We start from the raw sequence: 20,766 nt of genomic DNA, 5'->3' as shown, positions 1-20,766 counted from the left end.
CCTTAGGGTTAGCTTCATTGAAGACCTCCAATAATGTGTGTAAAAGGCCTTTGACCTTAGGTAAGCTAGGGCTGAGCTTGAGGCGCAGGAACCCGACCCAGCTCGAGGTGCTTGTCATGCTTGAAGACTAAGGTGCTTGAGGTGCTTGAGATGCTTGAGGTGCTTAATTATTGAGATGCTTGAGGTGCTTGACATGCTTGAGATGCTAGGGTTGCACTTGAGGTGAGAACCCGGCCCAAACTTAAAGTGCTTATGAGCCAAGCTTGTGGTGGGAATTGGGCCTATGCATGAGGGGCTTGAGGTGTCAAAAAGTCAAAGATTCAATCCCTACAAGGAGGGGATGGTGTGCCTGAAGCCTATTGGTTGGCCACCCAAGGGGTCCAATAATAATTTAGGAGATTTAATTAATTGATTTATCGTTTATCTAGCCCTCTCTCTCAAAAGGGAAAGGGGGACACTTGTCTCAAGGCTACCCTTACTCCTTGTAATGCCTCCTGCTTGTGATTGGCTAGGCCTGGAGGGGTCCAATGAGCTTCAAGCATGAGCTACAAGGAGGGGTCGACCCAAGAAAGCTAGGGGGTTGCTTAGGGGGTATACTCACCCACACACACTCACAAACACTCTCATTGTGTGCTATGCAAAGTGCAAGATCTCCCTCTCCTTCTCCAAGCAAGTAGAGGTTGAGAGCCTACACCAACACTCTTGGATATGGAGTGCAAATCCAACCAAGAGCCATGCTTCAATGCTTAAGCTTGCCATCTCCTTCTTCTTCATTACTATGCTATTATGTATGCTAGCAACAAGAGTTATGATAAGTGAGGAACTAATTCTTTCTCCTACGAAATGTTTCTTCTTCCTCTTCCCTACCCTCATTCCCTGCTAGCTCTCTCCACCTTCGAAGGTGTTTAAGGTCTTGGGATTGAGGCTTGGGATAGTTAAAGCTTTCTTCAAGTTTATGTTATGTTTGTGATGCATGAAGCTTTCAATCTTCATTGCATCACCTAGGTCACAAGGAACACAAAGATTGTATTGTAACAAGTCTCTCTTAATGGGAGAAATCATAATACAAATGCCTATTGGAGGGGGGACCGGCTCCACATAAATCCGGTCCTCAACTGTTGTCATGTTCTCTAAATTCTCTCTCTTGCAAAATTATTGTTCATGCCAAGTTAACTAATTGCTATGATTATGTTGCTATCTTCAATTATGTTCACCCGCTATGCTCACAAAGTCATTTCTCAAAAGTACTCTCATTAATTTCCGCTACTCTCAAATTAAATAGGCCAATTCCATTACATTGCTGCTCTTTTGTTACACTTGCTCAAAGAGCCTAGCAAAGCTTAGCCAAGATCAAAACTAGTCCAAGTCATGCTCATATATCATGTTTAACCAAAGATGCAGGAAAGCATGATCTAACCAAGAACTAGGTTGTTGCTAGATTTTATATAAACGTCTTGTTGCAAGATTCCTCATATCACTTCAAGATCTCTCTCTCTCTCTCTCTATGTGTCTCAAGCTTATGAGAGGCTCGAAACCTCATAAGTTACAATCTTTGCTCCTAGAGTCTCTAGCTTATGAAGCTCGAACTTAAGTTCAAGCCTAATGACCTGGAGACTCAAATTTCAAGCCTCATGTGACCTAGACGTTGTAGTAAGATTCTTTCTAGCTAGAAATCATTTGCAAACATCTATAGCTTATGAGACTTGAGCTTAAGATTAAGATCCTCAAAAAATCACAAGCTTAAAGCCTCATAATTGATAGTCTCTTCTTTGAACATCTAGCTCGTAAAACTCAAACCTTAGTTTGAGCCTCTATGACCTAGCGACCCAATTTTCAAGCCTTATGAGCTAGAGATCACTGCAAGTTTTAGAGGAAGATTGTTGAAAAACTCACAAGATGAAAGCCTTATAATTGACAATCTCACATCTATCTCATGAGGCTCGTACTTACGTTCGAGCCTCTATGACCTAGAGACTCATTTTCAAGCCTTATGAGTTGGAGATCACTACAAGTTTTAGACAAAGACTGTTGAAAAGCGCACAAGCCTCATAAGTAACAATCTCTTATTTGAATATCTAGCTCATGAGGCTCGAACTTAAGTTTGAGCCTCTATGACCTAGAGACTCAATTTTCAAACCTTATGAGCTACAGATCACTATACAATTTAGATGTTTTCTCAGTCCAACTTGCAAATAATCTCCACGCGTTCAATTTTTTAGAGCTTGTTTTGTGCCCATTGAAAAAAAGGAGCAGTCGTGCTTGTCCTGACTCATCAATGAGAAAAACAATTACTCTTGGGTGAGAAAAAAGGCCTCTTTAATCACACCTAGAAATATTTCTCAATCAGAAAAAGGATCTTTCACACCTAGAAACGTTGTTCATAGAAAATTGAGTCTCTAGGTCATGATGTCTTTCCAGCTAGAAATCATTTGCAAAATTATCTAGCTAATGAGTCTCGAACCTAAGTTCATGCCTCTACGACTTAGAAACTCAATTTTTTAGCCTTATGAGCTAGAGACCAGTACAAGTTTTAGACGAATATTGTTGATAAACTCACAAGCTTAAAGGCTCATAAGTGACAATCTCACATCTAGCTCGTTAGGTTGGAACGTAAGTTTGAGCCTCTATGACCTAGAGACTCAATTTTTAAGCCTTATGAGTTGGAGATCACTACAAGTTTTAGACAAAGAATGTTGAAAAACTCACAAGCTTAAAGCCTCATAAGTGACGTTCTCTTCTTCGAATATCTAGCTCATGAGGCTCAAACTAAAGTTCGAGCCTCTATGACCTAGAGACTCAATTTTCAAGCCTTATGAGCTAGAGATCACTACAAGTTATAGAGGAAGATTGTTGAAAAATTCACAAGCTTAAAACCTCATAATTGATGATCTCACATCTAGCTCATGAGCTTCGAACTTAAGTTCGAGCCTCTTTGACCCTAGAGACTCAATTTTCAAGCATTATGAGTTGGAGATCACTACAAGTTTTAGACAAAGACTGTTGAAAACCTCAAAAGCTTAAAGCCTCATAAGTGACAATCTCTTCTTTGAACATCTAGCTCATGAGGCTCGAACTTAAGTTCGAGCCTCTATGTCCTAGAGCCTCCATTTACAAGCCTTATGAGCTAGAGATCACTATAAGTTTTAGTTGTTTTCTCACTCCAAAGTGGAAATAATCTCCATGCGTTCAATTTTTTAGAGTTTATTTTGTTCCCATTGGAAAAAAAAAAAAGAACAGTCATTATTGTCCTTACTACTCAATGCGAAAAAAAATTAGTCTTGAGTGAGAAAAAAGGCCTCTTTCACACCTAGAAATATATCTCAACGTGAAAAAGAGCCTCTCACACCTAAGAACATTTTTCATAGAAAATTGATTTTGTAGGTCATGAGGATTCTTTTGAGCTAGAAAACATTTGCAAAATTCTCTATTTAATGAGGCTCAATCTTAAGCTTGAGAGCCTCTTGAGACAACAAACATGGAGACTCAATTTTAAAGCCTAATGAGCACTTTAGTAGGACTCTTTCTAGCTATGAACCAAGTGAAAAAGTGTCGATACTTAAATCAAGAGCTTCATGATCTAGAGACTTTAAAAAAAAAAAAATCAAGCCAAAATCCATCTTCAAAAATCTCTAGCTCGCAAGGCTCTTAAGCCTTGTGACCTAGAGACTCAATTATTAACCCTCATGACCACTCTAGTGGGACTCTTTAGAGCTAGAAAAGGCCAAGAAGAGGGTCTCTCAAAAGGAAAAGCTACAAGAGTTGCCACCATACCAACTAGACCCCAGTTCAATAAAAACAGCCAAAGCAACCTATCTGTCAAACGAACAACTTGAGGAGAACAACACAACGGTATTCACAGGTAGATTCAAAAGTGAAGAAGGACATCAGGTAGAACTACAACTTTTCCCAAAAGAGTTCTACGATGTCGTAGCAAATCTTGAAACAAAAGAAGCTAACAAAAGGCTTGGACTTAGAGAATTCTACGACCAAGAGCCATGTGGTGTAGATTTTCAGAAAGCTTATGAGCTCCTATCCACAATCAAGGAAGATGGAATAGCTCAGATTACTAACCAGCAAGGGCACAAGGTAGAAGTGGTAATTACTAAAGAAATAGTGGTTGAAGCTCTCAAGTTGCTGACAGAAGGGATTACCATGAGGGCTAGAGACAGAAAGACAGTAGATACCTTCACCAAGGAAATTGTTGCAACAACCTTTGTTGATCTCATTTAGAAGCAAGTGGAAGAACCAGCGATTATATCATCAACACTTCCACTTTCTAGCAAGATTATATCATCAACACTTCCACTTTCTAGCAAAGAGATAGCCAAGGTACACAACACCCAATCATGAAGTTGCGATTACATTTACATAAGTGCTAAAGTCAACAACCAGGCAACCCATTGATCACGCACAGTATGTGCTATCCACACTGAAGGGTACAAATAAAGAGGGAAAGATAACCTATCTGGGAGCACCTGAAGTAATCACAAGAATAGCATACCATGCTATCATCATGGAAGACAATTTGCCACCTGCCCCAGATCAGAACACGTGGATTGTGTATGCACAGTCATCTCCTTGAGCCACAAGGTCCACAAAACGAGTTTACAAATCTGATGAAGAATCTGCAAAGAGCTCTCATGAAGCACATAGCAACGAAAGCTCAGACAATGAAGAGAAGACAGTCAGACGTGAGGAGATGAAGAAGAAGGCAATGGCTACACATCAAGAAGAGCCTCAGCAAAAAAAAGGCAAATATTGAACAAGAAAAAGAAACCTACGAAAGAAGCCACCAAGCTACATGCAAGGACCCTAAAAAGTGGGTACCATAGGAGCTAAAGGGACTGACAACAAAGAACCCTGCACGCAAAGAAGCAGAAGATCCAAAGGATTTTTTGGAAAGAATGTACCAGGAAGCGAAAACATTAAAGCTAAAAGAAGCCCAAGAAGCTGAGAGAAAAGCTAGAGAAGATGCGTCTGAGCAAGAAAAACAAACTGGAGTGACACAACAAATGAGTCTCAACACGAACGATGTCTCCCAGACCATCGTCACCTGCTACGGAACAATACGACCACCCTATGCCAAGCCCTCCACCATCACTGACAGTTAGATCCATTGAGGCTGAACAAACCAAGGAACAAGAGCCTGGACCGCAAGAAGCAGCAGGATTTGAACAACAAGCAACAACTAAACAAACCAAAGCAAAGGAGCCAGAGCCAAAAATGGCAGCAAGTCCTGAACCAGAGAAGCCCACAAGGTTTGAGAAAACAAAGGCACAAGAATCAAAAACCACACGGTCTATCACCACCCAGCAAGAAACGGCCGAGGCATCCACGAAGCCTCAAGAAGACAAAGCGGTATCTAGAGACAAAATCACAGCCTCAAGGGAAAGAACAAACCCGGCCGCTACCACAACCCCACCAAAATAATCATAAGAGACTGTTGAAACGTCTAGGCAGCTCACAAGATTTGAGGACTGGTAGACCAATGATGAGGTAATTCTCCAAGTTAATGAATATGAAAAGCAGATGCAGGAAATGACAGAAAAAATGAGGTCAGCAGCACTTAGCCACACTGCTAAGGCTAAAGAGTTGGAAATGGTGATTAAATGTCATCACCAATCTGCAAAAACAAGTCCAAGAGTTGAAAGCTAAAGCTGAACAACACCAGCTAGCCCGAGAAAAGTAGTAAAAGAAAATGGAAGAGCTAGGCGAACTTCTCATGAAGTTAACATATGCTTGCAAGACCAAAGACGAACAACTGACAGAAGTTACCAACGAACTCTTAACTACAACTCTCTCAGCTCAAAATATACAAGTACAGCTAGATGTAGCAAACACTTCACTACAATACTCATAGCAGAGGATCAACGATCAGGCAACCTTCTTGCGATAGATAAGAGAAAATCCCGCAGTTGCCTCGATCAAAGGTACAAATGAAGTGTATAAAAAAGCACTAGAGAAAAAGAATAAAGATCTTGGGCTAGAGATGAAGCTAGAGCAATTACAATGCAGAGACCTCGCATTAATGCGGGTACAAAGAGAAGAAGAACTGCTCAAGGAGATAGCAAAACTGAAGAGAGTTAACCAGCTACTGCGGGATGCACAGCAAGAAGCAGGTCATCCGAACAACCCCACATTGATATTCCCTCAGTCTCATTTGCTGAGATGGAAACACGGCCGACAGAAGGACTCGGAGGAGAAGAAGAATTTCAAGTACCATTAACAGATGCCGATCAAGAGCCGATGGTCCAGCTCTCAAAAGTTGAAGAAGATGTGCTTAAGGACAAGTTTTCTCAAGAGTCGGATGAGTAGTGGAAGGCAGCAATGGATTGGGAGTTGAGAATTCTTCATTCTGTCAATGTTACTCAACTCACTCCCAACCAAATCAATGCACAATGGCATCAGCAATCACTTCTATACCCCTTGATCAAGGTCGAGCTGCACAGGTCAAGGAATGACTATACAAACACATGCAAGTAGAAGGCACAGATAAAGTCCATCCCAAGTGGAGGAAGAGCTGGCTGAAAAATAATCCTAGATACTTGATTCTGTTCACAAGAGCACCTGCGGCACTTCAAAGAGACCCAAATTTTTGTCATGTACCAAGAGTAAGGACGTGGCAAGCACACAAGGCAATGACAAAGAAGTGGCCTACATGGCTGAATTATCTGACATTGCCAGCTCCAGTGAAGGGAATGCCGACAGAGAACTACATGGTGAAAACCCTAACGGACACCATGTCATTCTTCAAAAGCCTCCCTGGTCTCTCATGTGCTATGCTCTATAAAATTTCCCGAATGTTGCTCACATGCATTGAAATATTTCATGAGCCAAAGCAATTAGGAGCACCGTGGATGTCCTTCCTTGAGGGCAATAAGGGTCTATGCTACGACCTAAGCGGCCAACCTTCCGAAGAAGTCCTCTATGACTTCTACGCTTGCTGCATGTTCTTGCCATAATATTTTGGCGTTTGAGGAAGCATTCTACACAAGATTCTTCACTTTGCGAACGAAGATTTTTGGGCCAGTGATCAGCAACCTGACTTCTAGATTCGTAGGCTACTCTGCTGTCGAGCTAAAGAACACAGTCACTATGCAATTTTTGCAGGTTCCAAACAAAGAAAGAAAGATCATACATGAAAAAGCTTTACATGCACTTGAGGACCGCCTCACCAGCCGTCAACCTGAAGATTATTTCAGCCCATAAAGCTGTGTCAAGGGATGACACAGGCAAGGAGGGGGGGAATGTTAGCAGCGAGCCAACTCGGATACCATTTTTGGAGCTCTCATTGTAAAAACATTTATTATTTTGATGAATCGGGAATAGTGTAACTCATATTTTTTGGATAAACCTTGTCATTGATGAGCCAGGGCTACAAGCTTCCAAATTGTATCAACCTGTCTTTACCGATCTTTAATTAGAGCTCCCAGATTATTAGTTTTGACCACCAAAAACCTTGGCTAAGGTATAAAAGCCAATTTTCGTAAGTTATTTTCAAGTTTTGGATGAAATACACAATGTGAGCTAACGGTGCTCACTTCTCTCCTTCTTGCTACTCCCTCCCCGGTTGTCACATTGCAATCGCGTATATTGCGTTGCAACCGCAGGTAAGAGCTCTATGCATTGACGTAAGCATTTCACAGTATTTCGTAGCTTTTGGCATCGTCGACCCGTGGCCTGATTTCATCATAAGTAGAAATTTAAGCTTCTAAATCAAAAACTAAGTATAGGCGGGGTATTGGGGCATCATTGCTAAGCATTTTGATGCATACTGGGTCGAAAACGACTAAGTCAAAAATTCATTGCTGTTAATAATCGCAATTTTTGCACTTGACCTAAAGTGAAATTCGAGACCATAAGCATGTGTGCTTAGGTCTTATAAACATGACCTAGAAGTTTCAGCACGTTTGGATGTCATTGATGCTGTAACAGATGTGATTTGTTTGTCGATGGCTTTTGGTGATTTCAGTCACTTGAGTGTAGCTTGAGTTAGATACGAGTTGTTTGTTGTTTTCCAAGAGATTGACAACCTCTTATAGCCTCTATGCACTACTCGAGTCAGCTTCATCCCATGGATTGACAATTTAATCGTGGTTCTCCCTACGTCTGCAATAAGATAAAAGTGAGGTTAGACGCCCGTCCCACAGGTATAGAGAGCTATTAGCTTGGTAATGACTACTTGTTGCTTGTTAAATATATCTATAATAGCTATTGATTGTGCGTAGTATATACCTTTCTCATTCACTATGTGGCAAGTATTTCTTAGCTATTAACAGCCACAATAGCTATCTACTAATAGCTTGTATGTCGCTATTACATATCCAAAGTTGGCTATAACCTTGGCTATAACTGCTTCTCAGCTAGCTTTTCACCAATTATTAATAGTTGCTTGTCACACAGCTTTTAACCAGCTATTAGATATATATTGTCTTCCATAGCTAGTGGGTGATAGTTATTTGCTAGGTTTAGAGAGCTATTAGCTGGTAATAGCTACCCTTCATGCTTGTTAAATAGCTCCACAAGAGTTGTTGATTGTGTGTAGTATATATACTTTCTCATTCACTATGTGGCCAGTATTTCCTAGTTATTAACAACCAATAGCTACCCAATAGCTTGTAAGTAGCTATTACATATATAAAGTTGGTTATAACTACTTCTCCAATAGCTTGTGACTATCTATTAATAGATGCTTGACAGATAGCTATTAACCAGTTATTAGGTAGTCTTCCATAGATAGTGGGTGATGGATATTTGTTAGGTATAGAGCTCGGGATAGTTTTGAGAAAATCAAAGAAGCTTTGATAAATGCTCCTATTTTTTGTTGACCCTTTTAAATTTCACAAATAAATTCAATGTCCTCACTGATGCAAGTGAAGTGATTGGTAGTGTTCGGTCTCAGGAAGGAAGACCAATAGCTTATGAATTTTTTAAGTTATACATTCACGTTAAAGTACCCTACACATGATTTAGGATTGTTACTTGTTGTGCATGCTCTCAAGGTATAACAAAATTGTCTTTTTGGAAGGTGATTAAGCTACATACATATCATAACAGCTTCAAGTGGATCTACACTCAACCTGACCCAAATATGCGACAACAAAGATAGATGGAATTATTTTGTGAATATGATTTTGGGATTGAATATGAACCGGGGAAATAAAATTTAGTACCCAATGCTTTAAGTAGAAAGAGTACATCAACGGAAATTGTAACCTCTACTATCTCTTTGATTGACCTTATTCACGAGAGTATGCCTCTAGGTTTATTTTTCAAGAAAATTCAATATTTATTAAGCTTGCATAATCAAACAAAGAAGCAAGAATGACAAAGCAAAGTCTTTTATGTTGAAGATAATGATCTTTACTTCAACAATCATCTTTGTAGCCCTGATGATAGAGGAATCAATCTTTAGATATTGAAAGAAGGTCTTGACATCCTTATTGTAGGTCAGCTAGGTTACATTAAAACTTAAGTTAATGTGAGAAATATTCTAGCCAGGAATAAATGGCAATGTGTTAATGTGTGCTACAAAATGCTTAACATGTCAACACATTAGAGCCGAGCGAGTTCGATACCCTTGTAAGCTTCATCCAATTGATGCACCTCAAATGAAATGAGAATGTATATCCATGAATTTCATCACATACCTTCCTACATCCTTAAATATGATTCTATTTCTATGGTGGTTGATATGCTTACAAAAATAACTCACTTACTTCCTGTCAAGAAAACATTTACAGCTGAAGACATAGCTCAAGTTTTCATGAAAGGTGTTTTAATGTATCATGGTTTACATCATTGCATCGTGATTCAAAGCTCTTTAACTATGTGATAGTTTACATCATCCCATAATTTTGGATCCTGAAATTCAGCTTAAGTGAAGAGTTATGGTCAAAAGACAATTTGTTGCCCGCTGCACTCGATCAATATTTTGGACGTTAGGCCCCTTGTAAAGCCATTTTATAAATTATCATATGGGAAAACCCACTTAAATTCAAGAGCTTGATTAGACATACTGATAAACATATTTAGATCATTATTATTACTCCATGAATGTGAGTTATTAATTGCTTTTGTTATAGATTACCTATACATTTATGGGTGCTACCCAAGAGAGGTACCATATAGAGTCGTGGGTTTGATGTGAAGTCACATAGGTTTTATGGTTTGTTTTGTTAAGGTGATTTCACTTGTTTGATTCCATAAACTTATGTGTTGATGTATGGTTAGCCGACCCAAACTGTATGAGCAGTTTTGCATAAAATGGCTTTCTTTTTACGTCACGATTGTTAGCGCGAGTCTCATATGGGTGAAGTGATATTAGTAGTAGGGCTGAGTTTGATAGTCTCAAGATTGTCCTAGCAATTGAAACCAAAGAGACAATGGCATAGAGGCAAAAAAAAAAAATCAAACATGTCTACTGTAAAGAGTTTCCATGACTATGCTGTCAATTTGTTCTCACATATCCAGACATCATGTGTTGAACTTTGATGAATCAACAATAGACTCTCAAGATGACATAAGTGTCTATGTAAGGACAATCTTAAGACCAAGACCCCTCATTTTGCAATAGATTTGATAGTACAAAGCTGTGTAGAGAGGTTAGGAGAGGTGCCATGGCCGATGCCGTAGGCATAGAAGTAGAACTAGAGATCAAACATGAACCTTGCTCATTTGGCATGTTGATGCTACACGGAAAGTTGTTGAGTGCCTTGTTTACCATCAGATTTTGTAGATTTTGCAGTGTAGTTGTTGGCTCTTTCATGTCCCTTTGCTCCTCATCATCATACATTAGACGGTAGTCACATCACAGGACATCACACGACATCACGTGACAAATCAATCACAGAAAAATTCATTCCAAACCTCAGACCATTACTGCCAGCAATGTATTTAGTAACCGCATCTAGATCCATCTTGGACCTCACTGATGCCGAATTAAATAATCCTTATTGTGATCATGTCTATAGAGATTTATGAGACCGAAATGCTGCAATCATTCGTCTTTCAATTCTTGCACTCAAACAAGTCAAATGAGAGAGTACAAATCAATCGTATACAATTTCGAGAATTTCGTTTCGTATAGTCATACAACAAAATACTATTAGCCCATCAATAACCCCGAAACCCAAAGGGGACATCAGTGACCTTATTCAATCAAGGTAATCTGTTGACAAAGGAGCGGAGTGACTCCCCTCTTGTGCAAACTAGCTGCACCAGATTCAACCTTGCTGAGTTCGGGCTTCTATCAAAGTAGACGATGCTAAACCGAATGCTTCAAGGTAAAGTTCCAAAATTTGAGGAGTATCTGCTAGGTCCTCCTACTCCATCCACTTCGCATCTAGTGCCGGATACTTCTTGAATTTAACCAAGAACCACCGAATCACTTTACCTTTCATCTGTCTTTCCTTGTGTGCCAAAACCTGTTCAGGAACGAGTATCTCCTTGCTCTCTTCCACTTCGGGTTGCTCATCAGGCTCCCCATCAACTAGCACCTCACCTTGAAAAGGTTTCAAGAGACTCACATGGAGTGCATTATGAATCTTCCAAGTATCGGGCAGGTTGAGTCGAAAGAAGACATCATTTATCTTTTCTTTAATCTGGAAAGGGCCATAATACCTCATGCTAAGCTTTGGAAAAAGCCGCTCCTACCCTTCCGTTTCCTTAGGCATGCCTTCTCAAAATGTAAGAGCACCCAATCGTCTCCCTTTAATTTCAAGTCGCATCGATGTTGATCTGTCACCCTTCTTATGTTGTACTTGAGACTTCCCTAAAGCCTCGTCGAACTTGGGAAAAGCAGTATTCAGATCTAGATTATACTTATTTGCTTCAAAAATATTATTATGGGTCTAGGGAGTGTTCTTATCTACGATCTGATTCCCTTTTTCCTTTCTTTCCTTGTGCCCTTGGACCTCCGGGTAGCGTCTTTTGCTTCCCCTGTCCATTGGCACATAAGTGTCAATCATCGGAACCCTAAGACGCACTATTATCTGACTCCTCGTTCTCTGGAATCCTTTGATGAATTTGCATCTGGTTCAGCTATTTTTACATGCACATGTAGGTGCCACGCAGATAGCCTCTGAGGTCGAGAAAGCCTGAAGCGCTCCTAAGAGTTGTGTCTCACCAATCGCTTACAACGCTTCAATGTCCTAGATGCGTTGAGAAGTTGTGGCCACATGAACCAGAGCTTCTCTCTCACCCCGTAACCATGCTACAAAGTAGTGCCAATTTTTTGTAATTTTGTGGCACTTGCGACTTGTCTAGTCCTTCACTGTCGGGGGAGCACCGACGGCAAAATAGCCTCAAAAAACATGCATGCTAAGTTGGCAATAATTCTTACTGCTCACTTGGCGAACACTCCTTGGGCTCATTTTGTATTCCTTTCGGATACTGATGTGGCTGACATCCATGAGCCATAGGTACTGTTTGTGCAGCAAATGCTCCTCTTGGTGGACGGCCAGAGGACCTACCCCTTGACCCCCCACTATGAAAGGACGAATGTTGTTCTTTCCCTGTAATCAGTCCATCAAGTGCACTTTTGATTGGTTTCATCCGGGAATACATGGAGGAAGCCTCAAGAAGGTCTTTAGTCCAACCAGCTTCTCCTTTCTTGCGGTGAGCCTCCTTGAATTAGACATGGGCTGCTTCCTGTCCACCCCGTCAAGGTCGGCGGTCATGGGGCATTGCATCCCAACCGTACATCTACAGGCATTGAAAACTTGGTAATTTGACCTGTTGCACGTTAGATTTGCGACAAGTCAACACTCGAAAAGCTATCTGCCTCAATGTCCAATCAGCTCAATCCAAATCATTGCTCAGAATGGGATATCCTACCTGCTACCAAAAGCAACGTGTCTGCATCTATTAGCTGGCAAGTCAGCTCTCGAAATGTGCACTCAGATTTCTCTGCATGGATGTTCTAGTGTGGCCAATTGGCAACTTGTCATTGCTCCACTCCCACTGACTCTTGACCGTCGGGAAAAGGCCAATGACCTATCCATGCTCCACATGGCTCGCGGCTCCCCGCCGGTCGCGTGGATAAAGTGAAAGGTCATTAGTAGCTAAGAGTTGAGTCGCACCTGATGCTAGCAGGGTCAAGCTGGGTTGAAATTTGCATAGGGTCGCACCCTAAAAGCAGGACTGCAAGGGAATGGGTTAAGCTCATGTACAGAGAACATGGCATGTATTTGATTGGCGATGGGAGGACTGCAAGGGAATGGGTTAAGCTCATGTACAGAGAACATGGCATGTATTTGATTGGCGATGGGAGGGTTGGAAACAAGGAGAGCGCTTCTCCAACGTGAAAGTAGCATAAACCTATGTATTTTGCAAGTGCTAGTAGCGCAAGCTGAAAGCTACGATTTCTCTGCAGTAAAACATGGATACCATTGTTTTTAGTAATCTCTCACCCCACTCACCCGAGGTGCGACCCGCCTCTAATGACCTTTCCCTACCCAGTCATCTCAGGAAGGTCTTTACTCTTTAGTCCAACCAGCTTCTTCGTTCCTCAGGACTATATACACATGCACATTTAAGAAGCTCGTTCATGGGATCGACGGCGCGGAACTGAGGCACGATCGGCGAGACGATCTGGATCGTCCGCGTGGCGGGGCCGGGCTCGGGGTACGAGGTAAACCCGGGCGCCAAATGGCGGGGCGACATGGCGCCGGGCGGGTGACGTGGCCTCAGGACGTGGGTGAGATGGCGACGGACGATCCACGTTGGCACGAATTATGACGGGGGGGGAAATCCGACGGGATCACCCGCCATGATTTTGAAGTGGGGTGTGTCACCTCACCTCACCTCAGGCAGTGAGGGGAGCCTACAGGTCGTCGCACCATTCTCAACCGGGTTGCTTTCACTTTGCACCTCGTAGTACAGCTTGCAGGTCGTCCCCCCATTCTCGATCGGGTTGCGTTCAACATTGCCACCTCTGTTTTGGGGTTTGAGGGGGTGTTTCAGGGCGGCGCACAGGTCTGTCCAGGGGGTTTCAAGGGCATCGTGGGCAAGGGGGAGCTCTGTCGAGGATTGCGCAGAGATGGCGGGCAAGGCAAAGAAGGGAGGGAGGACGGGAATGAGGGGCGCCTACTCTACACCTCCGCCAAAGAAGCCTACTGGAAGGGTTGGGGGGGGAGCCAAAAAGCCGCCTGCGATGAGAGCCACACGGTCAAGGGCGGGGCCAACGCCGGTTGAGGAGGTCAAAGAGGTGGGGGGGGGAGCTTCTTCTTGCATTGTCTCAGCCCAATGTTGTTCCGGAGCCTTCGCCGGTCAAGACTGCTACTGTGACCGGGGAAAGGAAGAAGAAATTGGGGAAAGGCCCAAACAATGACGATGTTCCTCCATTGGCGGTTGTAGAACCGGAGCCATGCAAGCCTGCTGCTGTTGTGACCAAGGAAGGGAAGAAGGGGGCTTTAAAGGCCCAACAACCAGAACAAGTAAGACAGTTCCCGAGTTTACCTGTGAATGTCCGGGTTTATCTGTGGACGTTTGGGTTTATTTGTTCCAACGTGTGCAGGGTTTGAAGATTGCAATGCCTCAAGGCCAAGATGCTCCTCTGTCGGCGGATGTACCTCGAGAGGCATGCCAAGGTGCTGCTTCAAAGAAATCTCCAAAGGCCCCAAAGGAGATCCAACGCACAAAACAGGTAGGACTCTTCCTGTAGATGCCCGGGTTTATCTGTCATTGCCCGAAGATTTTTGTGGTTTAAGGGAAATTTGTGCCTGCTGTTAAGTGTTCACATGTGCAGGGTTTGAAGAGGGCAACGCCTTTGAAGATTGATGCTCCTCTGTCAGCGGATGTACCTCGAGATCCGTGCCAAGGTGTTGCTTCAAAGAAGGCTCCAAAGGCCCCAAAGATTGCAACGCCTTTGAAGATTGCAATGCCACCGGGCCAAGATGCTCCTTTGTCGGCGGATGTACCTCGAGAGCAAGGCCAAGGCTCTATTTTGAAGAAGGCCCCAAAGGTCCCAAAGGAGGCCCAACCAACAAAACATGTAAGATTTGTGCAGGGTCAAGATGCTCCTCTGTCATCGGATGTACCTCAGAAGCCATGCCAAGATGCTAGTATGAAGAAGGCCCTAGCCCCAAAGGCCCCAAAGGAGTGTTGGGGTATAAAGCCCAATGTGGTCGCCCAGGTAAGTGGACGGGCCGCCAGGTATGTACACATATTCTTTTGTAAAAACCTAATAAGAACTCACTATGCTCTACACATTATAGTAGAGTGAGTTCACCATATCGTCGTGCTCTTCTTCTCGCACTCTCTCTCGCGTCGCACTTCCGCTCGTACTCCTTCAACTGGTATCAGAGCTCAGATCGAGGCTCGTGGCAGCATTGCAGGAGGCTAGAGTCATCAGCTCAGATTGGAGTGAAATTCGACAGGCAAAGACACGGCCCCAAATCTTGTGGGCGAGCCCGTAGGGTTCGGTGTGCTCAGAAAGTCATTCTAAGGTCATCTCGGTTACCGTTCGACTTCGACAAAGTTCTGTGCAGGCCATTTTCGACTACGTGGTCTCAGCGGGTGCAAATCCAACTCTGCAAATTTGGGGTTTTCGGCCTACGACTGCAGGTGCTGAGGATATCGACACTCCCAGAGTGTTGATTTGTGGCTACCTACACATCGAAGGACGGCTCACAGTTCTTGGAGGCGTGTCACATACGACACGGGCGCATCTACACACTTACTGTAGGCGACATCCACTAGTTCTTTAGGTAGCTTGTGTTTGCTGCTTGATATTCCAGATTTCATCCTGACATTGCAGGTACTTCCACATGGGATGTATTGTCAGAGATGATGTATGTCTGTTGAGGGTTTGCTGGCTGTGAGTCACGCAACAAACAACCGCTGCAGCGGTTACAGCATACAGTGGGAAATTTGTGGGTGTATGACTTTGTGGGAAGTCTATGTACTGTCAGATTTACTGCAACCTTTGTTGAGGGTCGAGTGAGTTTCTATTGAGCTGGGGGATTCTCGAATGTTGAGATCCTTTCGGTGATACAGGTCTTGGAGCGATCCCTCGAGCACCCTTAGATAGGCAGCTAGGATGTATTGACTGTGAGTTAGACAGTTGGGATTGCATCTTTGCTTTACTGCCGTTGAGGTATTGTCGCAGTTTATGCTTACAGGATAGTGACAGGACAGTCAGAGACAGTACATGTGCAGGACAGGTTTACCCACAGCTTATAGTGTCAGAGAGACAGTGTTTTTTGAGCTGTTTTTGGTCTGTTTTTGAGTACACTAGAGCCATTTTACAAAGGAGACTCTGCCGAAATTTATGCAGAATCTGAAGATTTCTTGGTTCATTTGACAGGTTGATATTGGTTCAGAGGTCAGTTTACAGGGGAAACTCTGCCGAATTTTTCCCAGGAAAGTAAACTACTGTGAAGCGTAGCTATGGCTGGATCACAGGACACTGCTCTTTACAATATCAAGAAGCTGGATGGAACCAATTTCCCATTGTGGAAGCAGCAGATTTGGCACGTGTTGGTACAAAAGAAGCAGATAAAACCTATAAAGCTCAAGGGGATAAAACCAGAAGATATGGACGAAGATGAATGGAGCGAAATGGATGAATTGGCACTTTCTACCATTATGCTGACTTTGGCAGAAAGCGTTTACTTCAATGTAGCAGACGAGATGTCGGCTTATCAAGCATGGTTAAAGCTGAGTGATCTTTATGAGAAGCAGCGTGCAGCTTCACAGGTATATTGGCTTAAGAAGCTTGTTGACTTGAAGATGAAAGAAGGGACACCTATGTCCAATCATCTGAATGAATTCAACACAATCTATAGTCAGTTGTCAGCTCAAGGTGTCAAGTTTGATGAACTTGTTAGAGCTATGTTCCTGTTGATCACATTGCCAGAAAGTTGGGACACTTTTCGCACAGCTTTGAGTAATTCTGCACCTCCATATGGTTTGAACATAGCAGGTGTAGAAGGAAGTCTGCTTACTCAAGAAACCAATAGAAAGAAAATGGACAAAGGCAAAGGAACAGCCTTAGTTGTCAGGGGAAGGACCAAAGAAAAGTACAAAGGTGGAAAGAGGAATCAGTCTCGTAGCAAGTCCCGCAGTGCTAAAGGCAAGAGTGACATAGAATGCTACCATTGTGGCAAGAAGGGTCACATGAAAAGAGACTGCAGAGAATGGAAAGCAGAAAAAGGCAAAGAGAAAGTTGAAGACCATGGTGAGAAGAACAAGTCCTCAGTGAAGATTCAAGAAATAAATGTGACAGACACTATTGCAGAGGATGACAGTTTAGTGTCAGGAGACATCTACTTCTTGAAGAATACAATGGACTCAGCTCTTCTTATAGCATCTGATGGAAATGCACTAAGTGACTAGATTATAGACTCAGGGGCATCACTTCATGTGTCTCCAAACAAGGAGTGGTTTACCTCTTATGTGACCACTAAAGATCATGTTCGGCTAGGCAATGGGCAGACATGTGAGATCTTAGGTGTTGGAGATGTTCAATTGAAGTTTCAGAATGGCTCTTCTTTCACGTTGAAGAATGTGAGACATGTTCCCGCAATTACAAAGAGCTTGATCAGCACAGGTTTACTTGATGATGCTGGCTACGTCACCACTTTTGGACAGAACATGTGGAAGATATCCAAGGGTTCTATGACAGTAGCACATGGAGTAAAGTATGGAGGACTTTACATGATTTATGTATCAAATGTCTCTAAAAATGTAATCAATGTAACCGAGCAGCCGAACGTTTCTTTGTGGCATAGCCGGTTAGGACATATGTCCAAGAAGGGAATGGAAATCTTGTCTCGTTCTGGTTATTTGCCTGGCTTTTCATTTAATGATTTTGAATTCTGTGAACATTGTCTGTATGGTAAGCAAACACAGCAGCCACATAAGCATAGAAGCAGTAGAAGAGATACACAGTTGGCACTTGTTCATAGTGATTTGTGTGGACCTATGCCTAACCTATCTCTAGGGGGAGCTTCTTACTTTATGACATTTATAGATGATTACTCGAGCAAAGTATGGGTGTACTTTCTCAAGCACAAGGATGAAGCATTTAGTGTTTTCAAAACGTTTGTGACACTTGTGGAGAATCAGAGTGGCAAGAAGCTTAAATGCTTATGCACTGACAATGGTGGAGAGTATGTTTCAAAGGCCTTTCAGGACTTTTGTGAGTCAAAAGGTATAAAACGTGAACTTACTGCTCCTTACAATCCTCCTCAAAATGGTGTTGCTGAGAGGATGAATAGGACCATACAAGAGAAGGTCAGAAGTATGTTGTCTAATGCACAACTGCCAAATGGGTTTTGGGCTGAAGCTATATCAACAGCTGTTCATCTTGTAAATAGATCTCCTAGCAAGGTTTTGCAGAAGGATTCAGTGCCAGAGATGGTATGGTCAGGCAAAATGCCCTCATACAAGCATCTCAGAGTCTTTGGCTGTGAGGCATATACTCACGTTCCAAAGGAATTTAGGAACAAACTTGAGCCAAAGAGTAGAAAGTGCATATTTCTAGGCTATGGTAATTCTGGTGAGATGGGGTACAGACTTTGGGATCCCGAATCCACAAAGGTTGTCCGCAGCAATGATGTTCACTTTAATGAATCCAAATATCATTCTAAACCAGAGAGGGTTGAGGAGATTAGAAGAGTTGTCTTCCAAGAAGATGGACCTGCACGTGCAAGACAAAATGTCAGGGCTCAAGAGGAGCAAGGACAGGATAGAGTGGAACCAGTAAAGGGTTTTACAGACTCAGATTATGCAGGTGACTTAGAAAACCGAAGGTCTACATCAGGGTATGTCTTTACATTGGCTGGTGGAGCAGTATCATGGTGTTCTAGATTACAAGATTGTGTTACTCAGTCTACTACAGAGGCTGAATATGTTGCAGCATCAGAGGCATGCAAAGAATCAATTTGGCTTAATCGACTAGTAACAGATTTGGGAATCAAAGAAGAGATGCATGTGTTATATTGTGATAGTCAAAGTGCTATACAATTGGCTCGCAATCCAGTTTATCACTCAAAGACAAAGCATGTGGATGTGAAGTATCATTTCATCAGGGAAATGCTCGAGGATAAGCAACTTCAGCTTGTCAAAGTTCACACCACAGAAAATATTGCTGATCTACTTACAAAAGGACTTCCCTCAGAGAGCTTTGCGCATTTTCGCAAGCAGTTAGGTGTAGGGTAGTACATCACTTCTCTACATCTCTTGTATATTAGCTTGTATAGTAGCTTCTCTCACACTTAAAGTACCACATTGGACTTTAAGTGGGAGGTTGTTGGGGTATAAATCCCAATGTGGTCGCCCAGGTAAGTGGGCGGGCCGCCAGGTATGTACACATATTCTTTTGTAAAAACCTAATAAGAACTCACTATTCTCTACACATTATAGTAGAGCGAGTTCACCATATTGTCGTGCTCTTCTTCTCGCACTCTCTCTCGCGTCGCACTTCCGCTCGTACTCCTTCAAGGAGATCCAACCAACAAAACAGGTAGGAGAAATACATGGGTTTATCTGTCAGTGCCCGAGTTGCCTAGGTTTATCTGTCATCAGTGCCCGAGTTTCGCCAGCTGTTAAGTGCTTAGGTGTTTAAGATGTGCAGGGTTTGAATCTGGTTAAAGGATCAGACGCGTTGAAGGCTCAAAAAAGCGGCCAGTCAAAGGAGGTGAGCGGCACAGCGGGCACCCGACCAGGGGCTCCAAAGGATCCTAAGGCTGCAAAGGAGGACCAACAAACTAAAATGGTCGGACTGTGCCCGTGTTTATCTGTCAGTGCCCGGGTTTACCTGTCAGTGCTCGGGTATTGTGAATTTTTTTTTAAAATTGTGTCGGCTGTAATGTGTGCAGGATATAATTGTGCTTGAAGGATCAAGTCCCTTGAAGGTTCAAAAGAGTGGTCAAGCAAAGAAGTTGAGTGGCACAGCAGGCTCCGAGCCACCCAAGACACAGGTATGCAACAAACGGCCCTAGGCAGACTATTGCAATGAAAGTATGCCTTGCAAGTGTTTTTGGTCCTTACACCCGGGTTTATGTCTGAGTGCATTGTCATAGGTGAACAAGAGAAAGGCCAAGGCCGATGTGAAAGAGAAAGAAGGTACGGCGGTCCCCGAGCAACAAAATGTGAAGAGGTTGAAGAGGATGAAAGAGGTGGAAGTCCGTGATCCCGTCGACCGAAAACTTGTTGTTGACAAGGTAAGCCCCTCAAGTGTTGTGCGAGAAGCCAATGAATTGTCTTTTTTTATCTTATGGTTTTCCTCTTCTTTGATAAAATGGTTAGGTCACGGTGAAAGGGCACACGGGCAAGGGGCAGTTGGAGAAGGTGCCGGAGGTTAAGATTGTTGTAAAGAGAGATGGTGTAAAGAATAAGGCTAAAAAGCATGTGGAGACGGGGCAAGAGGATGAAGGGCCGGCGGATAAGGCTCTTGCCCTTGTCGGCTCTTCAAAGCGGCCCAAGATTCAAATAAAGAGAGCAAAACAATCAGGGGCAAGCTGTACTACCTCCATAACTGTGGTAAGAAGTCCCTAGGTTTATCTGTCACGGCATGGTGTGCAACTTTTTCTCTCTCTCTAGTATTCTTGTTGCCCGGGATTATCTGTCACGGCATGGTGTGCAACTCTCTCTTTCTCTAGTATTCTTATTGCCCGGGTTTATCTGTCACGGCATGGTGTGCAACTCTCTCTCTCTCTCTCTCTCTCTCTCTCTCTCTCTCTCTCTCTCTCTCTCTCTCTCTCTCTCTCTCTAGTATTCTTATTGCCCGGGTTTATCTGTCACGACATGGTGTGCAAC

Source organism: Adiantum capillus-veneris, chromosome 22 (genome assembly GCF_014529385.1).
Source record: "Adiantum capillus-veneris isolate H3 chromosome 22, ASM1452938v2, whole genome shotgun sequence".
NCBI classification, from domain to species: domain Eukaryota; kingdom Viridiplantae; phylum Streptophyta; class Polypodiopsida; order Polypodiales; family Pteridaceae; genus Adiantum; species Adiantum capillus-veneris.
This window is presented reverse-complemented; position numbering follows the sequence as displayed.